General features: G+C 40.6%; 1 non-coding gene across 1 annotated transcript; it reads right to left on the bottom strand.

Annotated features, from left to right (window-relative positions):
* Positions 1-6,035: 6,035 nt before the first annotated feature.
* On the bottom strand, positions 6,036-6,143 carry LOC130958646 (small nucleolar RNA R71). Its single transcript, XR_009077758.1, has one exon. It is a non-coding gene; the product is annotated as a small nucleolar RNA R71 (small nucleolar RNA).
* Positions 6,144-15,563: the final 9,420 nt, after the last annotated feature.

Below are 15,563 nucleotides of genomic sequence, written 5' to 3'. Positions count from 1 at the left end.
TGGAAGTTCATGAGGTTTTAGCCCAAGAACTCTATAAGGTGGCGGACAAGTCCTCTACCTTGGCAAGGTTAGCCTTTCCTCATCTCATTTGTCACCTCTGTTATTCAGTTGGAGTGGACATAGAAGGAGACATCCTTATTGATGAGGACAAGCCCATCACTAAGAAAAGGATGGAGCAAACAAGAGACCCCTCTCATCATGAGATCCCTGAGATGCCTCAAGGGATGCACTTTCCTCCACAAGACTATTGGGAGCAAATTAACACCTCCCTAGGAGAATTGAGTTCCAACATGGGACAACTAAGGGTGGAGCACCAAGAACATTCCATCCTCCTCCATGAAATTAGAGAAGATCAAAGAATCATGAGAGAGGAGCAACAAAGACAAGGAAGAGACATTGAGGAGCTCAAGCACTCCATAAGACCTTCAAGAGGAAGAACAAGCCGCCATCACTAAGGTGGACCCGTTCTTTAATCTCCTTGTTCTTTATTTTCTTGTTTTTCGAAATTTTCATGCTTATGTTTGTCTATGTTTGTGTCTTATGATCATTAGTGTCTTAGTGTCTATGCCTTAAAGTTATGAATGTCCTATGAATCCATCACCTCTCTTAAATTAACAATGTTCTTAATTGAAAAGGAGAAGAATTGCATGAATTTTGAATTTTATAACAGTTTAATTATATTGATGTGGTGGCAACACTTTTGTTCTCTGAATGTATGCTTAAACAGTGCATATGTCTTTTGAATTTGTGGTTCATGAATGTTGGCTCTTGAAAGAATGATGAAAAAGGAGACATGTTAATGAGGATCTGAAAAATCATAAAAATGATTCTTGAAGCAAGAAAAAGCAGTGAATACACAAAAAAAAAGAAAAAAAAGAAAAAAAAAAAGAAAAAAAGAAAGAAAAAAAAAAGAAAGAGAAAAAGAAAGAAAGAAATAAGGTCGTGATCCAAGGCAAAAAGAGTGTGCTTAAGAACCCTAGACACCTCTAATTGGGGACTTTAGCAAAGCTGAGTCACAATCTAAAAAGGTTCACCCAATTATGTGTTTGTGGCATGTATGTATCCGGTGGTAATACTGGAAGACAGAGTGCTTTGGGCCACGGCCAAGACTCATAAAGTAGCTGTGTTCAAGAATCATCATACTTAACTAGGAGAATCAATGACACTATCTGGATTCTGAGTTCCTAAAGAAGCCAATCATTCTGAATTTCAAAGGATAGAGTGAGATGCCAAAACTGTTCAGAGGCAAAAAGCTAAAAGCCCTGTTCATCTAATTAATACTGATCTTCATAGATGTTTTTGGAATTCATTGCATATTCTCTTCTTTTTATCTTATTTGATTTTCAGTTGCTTGGGGATAAGCAACAATTTAAGTTTGGTGTTGTGATGAGCGGATAATTTGTACGCTTTTTGGCATTGTTTTTAGTATGTTTTTAGTAGTTTGAGTTGAGTTTTTAGTATATTTTTATTAGTTTTTAATTAAAATTCACTTTTCTGGACTTTACTATGAGTTTGTGTGTTTTTCTGTGATTTCAGGTATTTTCTGGCTGAAATTGAGGGACCTGAGCAAAAATCTGATCCAGAGACTGAAAAGGACTGCAGATGCTGTTGGATTCTGACCTCCCTGCACTCAAAGTGAATTTTCTGGAGCTACAGAAGCCCAATTGGCGCGCTCTCAACGGCGTTGGAAAGTAGACATCCTGGGCTTTCCAGCAATAGATGATAGTCCATACTTTGCCCAAGATTTGATGGCCCAAACCGGCGTTCAAAGTCACCCTCAGAATTCCCAGCGTTAAACGCCGGAACTGGCACCTAAATGGGAGTTAAACGCCCAAACTGGCATAAAAGCTGGCGTTTAACTCCAAGAAGAGTCTCTACACGAAAAATGCTTCATTGCTCAGCCCAAGCACACACCAAGTGGGCCCGGAAGTGGATTTTTATGTCATTTACTCATCTCTGTACACCCTAGGCTACTAGTTCTCTATATATAGGACCTTTTACTATTGTATTTTCATCATCAGATCTTTGAATCTTTTGATCACTTTAGATCTCTAGATCATCTTTGGACGTCTTGTTCTTAGATTATTGGGAGGCTGGCCTCACGGCCATGCGTAGACCTTGTTCTTATGTATTTTCAACGGTGGAGTTTCTACACACCATAGATTAAGGTGTGGAGCTCTGCTGTACCTCGAGTATTAATGCAATTACTATTGTTCTTCTATTCAATTCCGCTTGTTCTTTGTCCAAGATATCACTTGTTCTTCAACTTGATGAATGTGATGATCTGTGACACTCATCATCATTCTCACTCATGAACAAAGTGACTGACAACCACTCTTGTTCTACAAGCATTCGAGGCTCTAGTGAATATCTCTTGGATTCCTGATACACGATGCATGGTTGATCACCTGACAACCGAGTGCTCGCCTGACAAACGAGCCAGCCATTCCGTGAGATCAGAGTCTTCGTGGTATAGGCAAGAACTGATGGCGGCATTCAAGAGAATCCGGAAGGTCTAACCTTGTCTGTGGTATTCTGAGTAGGATTCAATGATTGAATGACTGTGACGTGCTTCAAACTCCTGAAGGCGGGGCGTTAGTGACAGACGCAATAGAATCACTGGATTCTATTCCGGCCTGATTGAGAACCGACAGATGGATAGCCGTGCCGTGACAGGGTGCGTTGAACATTTCCAATGAGAGGATGGGAGGTAGCCACTGACAACGGTGAAACCTTTGCATAAGCTTGCCATGGAAAGGAGTAAGAAGGATTGGATGAAGACAGTAGGAAAGCAGAGAGACGGAAGGGAAAGCATCTTCATACGCTTATCTAAAGCTCTCACCAATGATATACATAAGTATCTCTATCTTTATCTTTATGTTTTATTCATCATCTATACCCATTTGAGTCTGCCTGACTGAGATTTACAAGGTGACCATAGCTTGCTTCATACCAACAATCTCCGTGGGATCGACCCTTACTCACGTAAGGTATTACTTGGACGACCCAGTGCACTTGCTGGTTAGTTGTGCAAAGTTGTGTAGTGATCACAATTTCGCGCACCACTCTCCATGGTGACAGAGAGGTATCCTTGAGCCTTAAACACAAAGGATTCTTTATTCATTTGAATGATCAGTTCACCTCTATCAACATCAATCACAGCCTTTGCTGTGGCTAGGAAGGGTCTGCCAAGGATGATAGATTCATCCATGCACCTCTATCAACATCAATATGGCATTCAGAGACTGGGAGGTGCATGGATGAATCTATCATCCTTGGCAGACCCTTCCTAGCCACAGCAAAGGCTGTGATTGATGTTGATAGAGGTGAACTGATCATTCAAATGAATAAAGAATCCTTTGTGTTTAAGGCTCAAGGATACCTCTCTGTCACCATGGAGAGTGGTGCGCGAAATTGTGATCACTACACAACTTTGCACAACTAACCAGCAAGTGCACTGGGTCGTCCAAGTAATACCTTACGTGAGTAAGGGTCGATCCCACGGAGATTGTTGGTATGAAGCAAGCTATGGTCACCTTGTAAATCTCAGTCAGGCAGACTCAAATGGGTATAGATGATGAATAAAACATAAAGATAAAGATAGAGATACTTATGTATATCATTGGTGAGAGCTTCAGATAAGCGTATGAAGATGCTTTCCCTTCTGTCTCTCTGCTTTCCTACTGTCTTCATCCAATCCTTCTTACTCCTTTCCATGGCAAGCTTATGCAAGGGTTTCACCGTTGTCAGTGGCTACCTCCCATCCTCTCATTGGAAATGTTCAACGCACCCTGTCACGGCACGACTATCCATCTGTCAGTTCTCAATCAGGCCGGAATAGAATCCAGTGATTCTTTTGCGTCTGTCACTAACGCCCCGCCTTCAGGAGTTTGAAGCACGTCACAGTCATTCAATCATTGAATCCTACTCAGAATACCACAGACAAGGTTAGACCTTCCGGATTCTCTTGAATGCCGCCATCAGTCCTTGCCTATACCACGAAGACTCTGATCTCACGGAATGGCTGGCTCGTTTGTCAGGCGAGCACTCGGTTGTCAGGCGATCAACCATGCATCGTGTTATCAGGAATCCAAGAGATATTCACTAGAGCCTCGTATGCTTGTAGAACAAGAGTGGTTGTCAGTCACTTTGTTCATGAGTGAGAATGATGATGAGTGTCACGGATCATCACATTCATCAAGTTGAAGAACAAGTGATATCTTGGACAAAGAATAAGCGGAATTGAATAGAAGAACAATAGTAATTGCATTAATACTCGAGGTACAGCAGAGCTCCACACCTTAATCTATGGTGTGTAGAAACTCCACCGTTGAAAATACATAAGAACAAGAGTGATCATTGGCTTCGGTCCCAAAGAGGGCACCAGAAGATCCAAGATGAAAATACAATAGTCAAAGGTCCTACTTATAGGGAACTAATAGCTTAAGAATTACAAAGATGAGTAAATGTCATAAAAATCCACTTCCGGGCCCACTTGGTGTGTGCTTGGGCTGAGCAATGAAGCATTTTTCGTGTAGAGACTCTTCTTGGAGTTAAACGCTAGCTTTTATGCCAGTTTGGGCATTTAACTCCCATTTAGGTGCCAGTTCCGGCGTTTAACGCTGGGAATTCTGAGGGTGACTTTTAACGCCGGTTTGGGCCATCAAATCTTGGGCAAAGTATGGACTATCATATATTGCTGGAAAGCCCAAGATGTCTACTTTCCAACGCCGTTAAGAGCGCACCAATTGGGCTTCTGTAGCTCCAGAAAATTTACTTCGAGTGCAGGGAGGTCAGAATCCAACAGCATCTGCAGTCCTTTTCAGTCTCTGAATCAGATTTTTGCTCAGGTCCCTCAATTTCAGCCAGAAAATACCTGAAATCACAGAAAAACACACAAACTCATAGTAAAGTCCAGAAAAGTGAATTTTAACAAAAAACTAATAAAAATATACTAAAAACTAACTAGATCATACTAAAAACATACTAAAAACAATGCCAAAAAGCGTACAAATTATCCGCTCATCAAACAACTATTAATTATAAATTATTCTTACAATCACACCATCAATGATAGAGATTCTAACCAATCAATTCCCGCTCAAGGCTTTTATTTATATTATTTAAAATTCCTCAATTTAAATTCCAATTTACTTAGCTCAACTTCTTGGAATATTTGATTAATAAAACAGCACACTTTTCTGCAACTCGTTGGGAGAAGACCTGGGACTTAAAACTCCCAGTAATTTTAATTTAAACTTTCTGTGACATATTTCTAAATTGATAGGCAGATTTTCGGTGAGTTAAGAACTATACTTGCAACGTAGCCATTTAAATAAATTTTTAATTCACCAGCTTTTGCACTCCATCAATTTTTGGCGCCGTTGCCGGGGAGTTGCAATAGAGTGCTAATTTTATTAATTAGAATTTATTTACTTGCATTTTATTTAATTTTGCTACTATGAGCTGCATGTTTCTTCCGTCAAATGACACGTTCACTTCCTGATCCACGCTTGCTAATATTCGATCATGAAATTGAAAGAACAATTTCACGAATAAGGCGAGAACAGCGTAGGTTAGTCCGCTCTGAGGGCGGATCTAAAAGTGAATCTGAGGAAGAAACCAGCCCCCGTTCTACTGATTCAGTTGTTTTATGTGTAGAAAACATGGCAGCTAGAAGAGTTACCATTCAGGATGAAGGAGCTCCTGATTTTACAATGCAACCGTTTCAAGCGCATCATCCAGCGGTAGCTACGGATTTTGAAATAAAGACCGCACTGCTAAATTTGATGCCCAAGTTTCATGGCCTACCTGCTCAAGAGCCTATGAAGCACTTGAGAGATTTCCAGGCAGCCTGTTCTACTGTCAGGCGTGATGGCACTGATGAAACTTCAATTCTGCTGAAAGCTTTTCCGTTCTCTCTTGAAGGAAAAGCAAGAGAGTGGTACTACACTCAACCTCTAGCAAATGTATCCAACTGGGACACACTCAGAAAGGAGTTTCTGGAGAAATTCTTTCCATCTGAAGTTACTGATAAACTGAGGAAGGATATCTCTACAATTGTTCAGGATGACAATGAGACTCTCTTTGAATACTGGGAGCGCTTCAATAATCTTCTGGAAGCATGCCCCCACCACATGATTGACAAGATCGTGCTACTCAGCTATGTCACACAAGGTATGAGGCCCCAAGATAAGACCACATTGGAAAGTGCCAGCAATGGGTCTGTGAAGAAGTACAAGACCACCGATGAAGCTTGGCAATTGATTAGTGATTTAGCTGAATCTACTCGGAACCACAGACAGAAGCAAGGCCGTTCAAGGGCCGTTGCAGAAGTATCTTCTGGCATAGAGACTGCTGCTCTAAATCGAAGCATCTGTGAAATGACCAACCTGCTGAAGCAAATGCAGTTAAATCAACAAGCTCAGCAAACTCAATCGCAGCAAAACCAACAACTAGTTCCACAAAGAATTTGCGGAATTTGTGCTGATTACAGCCATTACACTGATGAATGCCCGCAGCTTCAACAAGAAGACAATATGGTGGCATCCACTCACAACTTCTATGACCGCCCCAACCAAGGGTGCAATCAAAGTGGAAATAATAACCATGGATGGCAGGATAGTTCAAACCAGAATTGGAGGGACAACAATAATAGGGGAGGCAGAGATAATCAAGGAAATCAGAGGTGGAATAATTACAACAACAGGCAGCAAAATCAACCTTACCGAGCACCTCACCTGAGGCAAAACCAAGGACCACCGAATAATCAGCAGCAAACCTCTCAATTTACTCATTCTTCTGTATCTTCTAATGAAGATTTATTACAAGCTTTTGAGAAAAGACAACTGGCCATGGAAAATACCATCGTGAACAGTATTAACACCAGTCTGAATGGTTTCACCTCTACTCTGCAAGCTTTTATGACACAACTTGGTTCAGCACAAAATTCCAGTAACCAACCTTCAAGCACCACTGGAATCCCCTCTCAACCATTACCCAATCCAAAGGGAGGCATTAATGCCATCACCCTGAGGTCCGGAACCACACTGCAGGAGAGGAATCAGGAGGAACCAAGCTCACCAGAATACGCCTCAGTTGAAGAGGTGGTAGAAATTAAAGATGTTGAAGAGGAAGAGGATATACAGGACATAGCTGAAGAAGAGATAGCTCAACCACAGGAAGAAGCACAAAAAGGTGCAGGCACCACAGAAAACACTACTCCCATTCCATTTCCACAACTTGCAAGGAAGCCTAGGAAGCAGCTGGAACCTGATCCTAAAATAGTAGAAATATTCAAAAAGGTTGAGGTAACTGTTCCCCTTTTTGATGTTATTCAGCAGGTACCTAAATATGCAAAGTTTCTAAAAGACTTATGTATCCATAAAGACAAAATTAATGAATTAGAAACTATTCCTTTAGGTAGTTCTATATCTGCTTTAATGGGAGGATTACCTGAAAAATGTAGTGATCCAGGTCCTTGCATAGTTAGTTGTACTATTGGTGGTGTAGTAATTTATGGTTGCATGTGTGATTTAGGAGCATGTGTCAGTATAATGCCTTTGTCTATATATGATGTTTTAAGGCTCCCTCCCTTAAAAAGGTCGGCAGCTCGTTTTGTGTTAGCAGATAAAAGCATTATTACAGTGGCTGGAGTTGCTGAAGATGTTTTGATGAACATTAAAGGGCTCACATTTCCCACTGATTTTTATATCTTGGAGATGCCCCATAATGATTCAGATAAGCCATCATCAATCCTACTTGGAAGACCATTCCTGAAGACATCAAAATTCAAATTGGATGCTTTTTCAGGGACATACTCCTTTGAAATAGATGGCCGCATAGTAATCTTCAATCTGAATGGAGTCGTTGACAACCCCCCAGAAGATCGTTCTATCTTCCAGTGTGATGTCATAGACGAAAGTGTGGCTGAAGTTCAAAAGGATGAGTTTGAAGAGAGGTACACTGGACAAGGTCCAAGTGTGGGGACCCTCTTAACTGACAATGAGGACACTTCGCCATTTTCACAAGCCCCAGATAACCCAGAGCCTGCCCATGATCAAAAGTTAGAATAGAAACCTCTCCCTCCACATCTCAAATATGCTTACCTTAAGGATGAGCAGAAGCTTCCGGTTATTATTGCAAGAGAACTGACTTCTCAACAAGAAGAACAGCTACTTGATGTGCTGAGAAAGCATAAGAAGGTAATTGGGTGGAGTTTGGCAGACATAGTGGGAATCAACCCTCAAATATGCGAGCACAGAATATTTTTAGAAGAGGGAGCAAGACCTGTTCGTCAACCACAAAGAAGATTGAATCCTACCATCTTGGAAGTTGTCAAAAAGGAAGTGACCAGACTATTGGAGGCCGGTATCATATATCCCATTTCAGATAGTGAATGGGTAAGCCCAGTACAAGTGGTGCCCAAGAAGTCCGGAGTCACTACCGTGACGAATGAGCATGGAGAGCTCATAGCAACTAGAGTTCAGAATGCTTGGAGAGTCTGCATTGATTACAGGCGTCTCAACCAAGCTACTCGTAGGGATCACTACCCACTTCCATTCATTGATCAAATGCTGGATCGCCTGTCAGGTAAATCACATTATTGCTTTTTAGATGGTTACACAGGTTATTTCCAGATTCATATAGCTCCTGAGGATTAGGAAAAGACTACTTTTACATGTCCTTTTGGGAGCTACGCTTATAAGAGAATGCCCTTTGGCTTGTGCAATGCACCAGCTACTTTCCAAAGTTGCCTGATGAGTCTTTTCTCTGATCTTATTGAGGACTGTATGGAAGTTTTTATGGACGATTTTAGCGTTTATGGTGATTCTTTTAACCTTTGCTTAGATGGATTATCTAGAGTATTAGATAGATGTATTAATACAAACCTTGTATTGAATTTCGAAAAATGCCACTTTATGGTAAAGCAAGGGATTGTATTGGGACATGTGGTATCTAATAATGGCATTTCTGTAGACCCAGCAAAGGTGAATGTTATTTCTAGTTTATCTTACCCCTCTTCTATGAGGGAAGTCCGTTCGTTCCTTGGCCATGCAGGTTTCTACAGGAGATTTATTAAGGACTTTAGTAAGGTGGCACTTCCCTTATCCAGATTACTACAAAAGGATATTGAGTTCGAGTTCAGTGAGGATTGCAAACAAGCATTTGATAAGCTAAAGACTGCTCTAACTCAAGCTCTAATTGTGAGAGGACCCAACTGGAGCCAGAAATTTGAAATCATGTGCGATGCTTCCAACCATGCAGTAGGAGCAGCACTGGCTCAACGTGAAGGTAAGAATCCTTTTGTTATTGCCTATGCGTCTAAGACTTTAGACACTGCCCAGTCCAATTATACTACTACTGAGAAAGAGCTACTTGCTATTGTTTTTGCTCTGGATAAATTCCGGGCTTATTTACTTGGTACTAGAGTAGTAGTGTATTCAGACCATGCAGCTCTAAAGTATCTATTGGCTAAAAAGGAATCCAAACCAAGACTTATACGTTGGATACTGCTGTTACAAGAATTTGATTTAGAAATCAAGGATAGGAGTGGTAATCAAAATTTAGTAGCAAACCACTTGAGTCGTCTTGAACATATTAAGAATGATTCTACTCCTATAGATGATAATTTTCCTTTTGACAACCTGCAAGCAGTATCTGAGGTAGTCCCTTGGTATGCACCTGTTGCTAATTATTTAGTTAGCCGCACATTTCCTCCACATTTTTCTAAACATCAAAGAGACAAGCTGAAAAGCGAGTCTAAATATTATACATGGGATGACCCATATTTATGGAGATGTGGCACTGACCAGATAATTAGACATTGTGTACCTCAATCAGAATTCCAGTCCATTTTAGAGGCATGTCACTCATCTGAAAGTGGAGGACATTTTGGCCCCCAACGAACAGCTAGAAAGATCTTAGACTGTGGATTCTGGTGGCCTACTATTTTTAGAGATGCTGCTGAGTTTTGTAAATCTTGTCACCCATGCCAGAAATTTGGTAACATATCCAAGAGGGATGAGATGCCTCAACAATATATGCTTTTCTGTGAAATTTTTTATGTTTGGGGCATTGACTTCATGGGTCCATTTCCAAATTCTAGTGGATATTTTTATATATTGTTAGCTGTAGATTATGTTTCCAAATGGGTGGAAGCAATTACTACCCGCACTGATGATGCTAACACTGTTGTTTCCTTTGTGAGAAACCATATTATATGCCGCTTTGGATCACCACGAGCGATCGTGAGCGATCAAGGCACCCATTTTTGTAACAGGAGACTAACAGGATTGATGAAGCTAAGCATGGGATAATCCATAAAGTTGCAACAGCTTACCATCCCCAAACTAATGGGCAAGCCGAGGTGTCAAACAGAGAGATTAAACATATCTTGCAAAAGATAGTAAAGCCTCACAGAAAAGACTGGAGCACCAGACTACAAGATGCACTGTGGGCATATAAAACAGTATACAAGACACCCATTGGGATGAGTCCCTACCGCTTAGTCTATGGAAAAGCTTGTCATCTCCCAGTTGAAATCGAACACAGAGCCTTATGGGCAGTTAAAGAGTGCAACATGGGGATTGAGAATGCTGGAGCTGAAAGAAAGTTGCAACTGCAGGAACTGGAGAACCTTCGCCTAGAAGCTTATGAGAACTCCAGAATATACAAGGAAAAGATGAAAGCTGTGCATGATCAAAACATCAAGAAGAGAGAGTTCCAACCTGGAGATTTTGTTCTCCTTTACAAATCTCGACTGAAGCTCATGCCCGGTAAGTTGAGATCAAAATGGGAAGGTCCATACAGAATAGAGAAGGCTGAACCGTACGGAGTTTATCACCTAAGCCATCCTTCAAGTTCTGAACTTATTAAGGTTAATGGACACCGCCTGAAGCTATACCATGGTGAGAAGGTGCAGAAAAGCAAGGAGCTTGAGATCTTCCGCCTGGAAGATCCCCACATAGCAACAGATTGAGCTAGTGGAGCGTCCAACTTACGGACGTTAAAGCAAAGTGCTTGGTGGGAGACAACCCACCGCGGTATGATCATTCTTTTCTTCACTTTTAGTTTTTCTTCTTTAAATAACTCTTCTCTTTATTATTGCTTTCGTGCTCCTTCAATTACATGTCTTTATCTTTCCTTAAAAAAAAAAAATTTCGCCGCGCGACGCGATCGCACCAGCGACGCGTCCACGTGGCAGGGGGAGTAAAGAAAAATAAAAATGAACAGAAAGTTACGCAGGAGCAGCGCTGGAGTCGTGCCAAAGGCGCACATTATTCCACGCGACCGCGTGGCACGCGGCCGCGTGCCCTACATTTTCGACGTCAAAGGGTGCACAATGCTATATTGTGCGAGAGTGGTGCTAGATTGGTGCTGGAAGCACAATCCTTGTCACGTGACCGCGTCGCCGATGCGGACGCGTCAATTAATTTCTGATGCACACTCACACGATCGCATGACCCACGCGATCGCGTCACCTTAATTTGGCAATTGACTTATATTGAACAGAGAGTTGTGCTGGAGCGAGGCTGCACTCGCGCCAGCAGCACAACGTAGGTCACGTGACCGCGTGACAGACGCGATCGCGTCCCCTTTCCTGATGCGCACTCACACGAACGCGTGCCTTCCGCGGCCGCGTCGCATGCGCCGCACAGCTCAACTTCAATTGCCAAATTATATTATCTTTCTTTCCTCCAAATCCTAATTTTTCTTTTCCCTCCTTCCTTCTTCTTTCCCCTTTCCCTTTCTACCTCACCTTTCACTCTCTATCTCTCTCACCACCATTAATAAGGTTTTACCTTCTTCTTTCTTCTTCTCTTTTCTATCATTCTTATTATATTATGTATATATATTATTATTTTCTTTTTTTTTCTTTTTCTTTTCAAATCTTTATTTTTCCTTCTTCTTCTTTTCCTTTTACATGGTGTTGGAAACCTTTTGAGTCATCATTCCTCATTATATGCTTGTGGATTATTGCAAATTGTTTGACAATTATTTTTCTCCTATTTAAGGGATTGCTTGCATGTTCAATTTCATACTTTTTATATCTTGTTTAACATGCATGCCATGTGTTTGTGAAAAAGCCCATATAGCACTATGCACTTTTCTACATTACTTTACTCTACTCTGCAATGCTTGCTTTTCACAAATTCCCTTTCATATTTTATTAATTAAATTTAATTGTTAATACAAACGTGATAGTTAGTTTGTTACAAATGGTAACCTAACTTGGACATTGAATGTTTGATATATGCTACTCATGCCTTTGCCTGCATGCCAATAAACCTCTTGCATTCCATTGTCCTACATGCACTTGCTATATTTCCATTGATGAGCTTTTCACATGTAATCCGAACCATGTGTTAGTGCCATTTATCTTTATTGTGCATTGACTATCACTTACAATACCCTCTTCCTTGCTCTATCTCTTTGAATTTAATTTCCTTTCTCTTCCCTTCTTTCAAGATGGCCACCAAGAAAGGAAAAGAGAAAGCTACTTCCAAACCACCAGCAAGAAGAGGAACTAAAAGAGCATTAGTGGCAGAGCCTTCTTCAACCGCAGTCAAGCCCTCAACAAAAAGAGTTAAGAGGATAATAAAGGTTGACGACAAGGAGAAAGCCTTTCCAGCAAAGGACACTGCGCGATTTCCCAATCGCTACTGTGAGCAGATGTTCCCTATCCTAGCAGAAAGGAACTATAACAATGAATACCTTCTTATCCTCCCGTCCAATATTGCCACCTTTGTTGAGCCGCAAATTGAGCGAAGACAATGGGGTTTCCTACGGAGACAGCCAAGGCAGGTCAATCTTTCTTGGGTAGTTGAGTTCTACTCCAACTTCTACATACCAACCCTGCAGTCTGTTTATGTCCGGCAGAAACAAGTCCCCGTCACAGAAGAGGCCATTCAGCAAGTTCTGAGTCTTCCCCCTATTCCAGCAGGAATGGACGCTTTTCAAGAAGCCACCCTTCAGCGCCAAAGATACCAATTTGACTGGGACTCCGTTCTCGGAGTCATCGCTTTACCTGGCAGCCGTTGGATCTACGGATACCACCGCACCCGCCCTAAGGGAATCTTGGCTTCCGCACTTACCTTGGAGGCTCGCGTATGGGCACAGATCATGTCCCATTATGTCTTTCCAAGCACTCATGAGTCCTCCTTCACTGCGGACATGGCTGTTCTACTATGGTGCATCCTTACAGACCAACCTCTGGATCTCTCAAGACACATCCGGCATGCTATGGAGCATGTACAAATCGCGGACAACTTACCTTTCCCCACCTTGGTCTCAAATCTTGTCTCAGTAGCTGGAGTCTCCTGCAGAGCTGGGGACACCAAAGCCATGCTTCCACGGGATGATCAATATGTCCCTAACGGGAAATACCTCAGACTTTCAGTAGCCACTACAAGCCAGCCTACTGAGCCGGTTGAAGATATTCCTTCTTCAACACCACAAGCATCTACCACTGAGAAATTGCCCCAGCAAATACTTGAAAAGTTGGATCGGCATGAACATAAAGCAAAGATGAGAGAGCGCCGTAACGAGCGCCGATTCAAACACCTCAAGGAGCTACTCAAGGGACGCTTCAGAGACTCAGACACCCCGGACTCCACTTTTTTTACCAGCACCGAGAGCCATGATGATCCCGGCTGTGGAGATACTGCCACCAGCCCACCCCTGTTCCTGACAGATGGCACCGAGGACGGTGCAAAGCCTTAAGTGTGGGGAGGTCGGTCAGTACCTGACTTTCGGAGGTAAATTCTCTTCTCTGACACCAATAATTAGGATATTTTAGTTAGATTTTTCTTTCTTTTATAGAATAGAATAAATTGCATAGGTTAGAATAGTTGCATGCATGTTCTACTTGATTGAAAAGACAATAAGTTTCTTTTAAAAATCTATCCTTGGAACAAAATTTCACTAATTTTTCAAAATTTTTATGATAAATCTGCTTGAGTTGTATTTGGAACATGATGTTTGAGCTAAAGAACACACAACCTGTGAAAGATTTAAGCCTTTATGTATGGTTACATTATTTAACCATAATTATTTTAGTCTTGTGTGTTTACTTCTCTATGATTGTAATCTATATTTTGTTTTATCTTATATGTCCAATATTTATTATATTTACATGCTTGCACATGATTGAGGCCATTATTTGTTTAAACTCACTTATCCAAATCAAGCCTACCCTTTTTAATTACCCTTGTTAACCACTTTGAGCCTTTAAAACCCCATTTGTTCTATATTTTACCACATTACTAACATTAAGCTGAAAAACAATTGCATATCCCAAATTGAATCTTTGGTTAGCTTAAGATAGAATTGTATGTGCTAATTAAGTATGGGAAATTGTGGGAACAAAAGTTGTTAAGGGAATGTGTCATGAAAATTTAAAGGAAATTTGGATACCCACTCATGTGAAAATATAAGAATGAAAAATCTATGTGCATTGATAAGCTTTATTTATTCAAATATATATATATATATATATATATATATATATATATATATATATATATATATATATATATATATCAATAAATAAGGGGACAAAATTATCCCAATGTTAAATTCAGAATTCAAAGATCAATGCACATATGATAGAATTAAAATACAAGGTTGAAACATGAGTATGGGTTGAAAAAGGGAATTATGGGTAGCTAGGCATGAATTTAAAAGTATATAGAATATATGTATATTAGGTGAGAGCTTAGGTTAATTAAAGATTCAATTTATAAAGCTCACTTAGCCATATGTATATCCTTACCTGCACCTTGGCCCCATTACGACCCTGAAAAGACCTCATGATGTTTGCATTGGTATATTAACTGTTGTTGATTGGTTAGGAGAAAAACAAAAGTTAGAAAGCATGACTAGAGAAGAATAGAGTGATTACCCTATACACTAGATATTAGAGCGTACATACATTATCAGTGAGGGTTCAATGCTTGAATTTTCATGTTTCCGGCCTTCATAAGCTATCTTCTTGCACTTTTATCAGTTTTATTATATGATGATAGAATTAGTGGAATTTGATTTGTAATTGTTTTGAAGGGCTTATTTACTTTTGATCAAGTGGATAATAATCATATAGTTGCATTTATTTATATATGTAGGATTGCATTGCATTTCATGAGTTTCTGCATGTTCATACTTATTTCCTTGTCTCCTTTAATTTAGCATGAGGACATGCTAATGTTTAAGTGTGGGGAGGTTGATAAACCACTATTTTATAGTTTATATTGTGTTTAATTGTGTGGTTTTGTCGTGATCCTTACCCACTTATTCATCAATTTAGCATGCATTTAGATTTCCTTCCTGAATTTATTACATGTTTGAAAATTGCTTCCTAGAGACTTTAATTATTTAATTTTAATTCTCCTTTATTCCATTCGATGCCATAATCTATGTGTCAAGTGTTTCAGGCTTTATAGGGCATGAATGAGACAGAGATTGGAGAGGAAGCTAGCAAAAATGGAAGGAACACAAGAATTTGAGGAGATAACCAGCGAAAAGTGACTCGGTCGCATGGCTCACGCGACCGCGCGAAGGAG

The sequence above is a fragment of the Arachis stenosperma genome, chromosome 10 (assembly GCF_014773155.1).
Source record: "Arachis stenosperma cultivar V10309 chromosome 10, arast.V10309.gnm1.PFL2, whole genome shotgun sequence".
Lineage (NCBI taxonomy): Eukaryota > Viridiplantae > Streptophyta > Magnoliopsida > Fabales > Fabaceae > Arachis > Arachis stenosperma.
The sequence above is the reverse complement of the archived record's forward strand: the minus strand, read 5'-3'. Positions and strand labels throughout refer to the sequence as shown.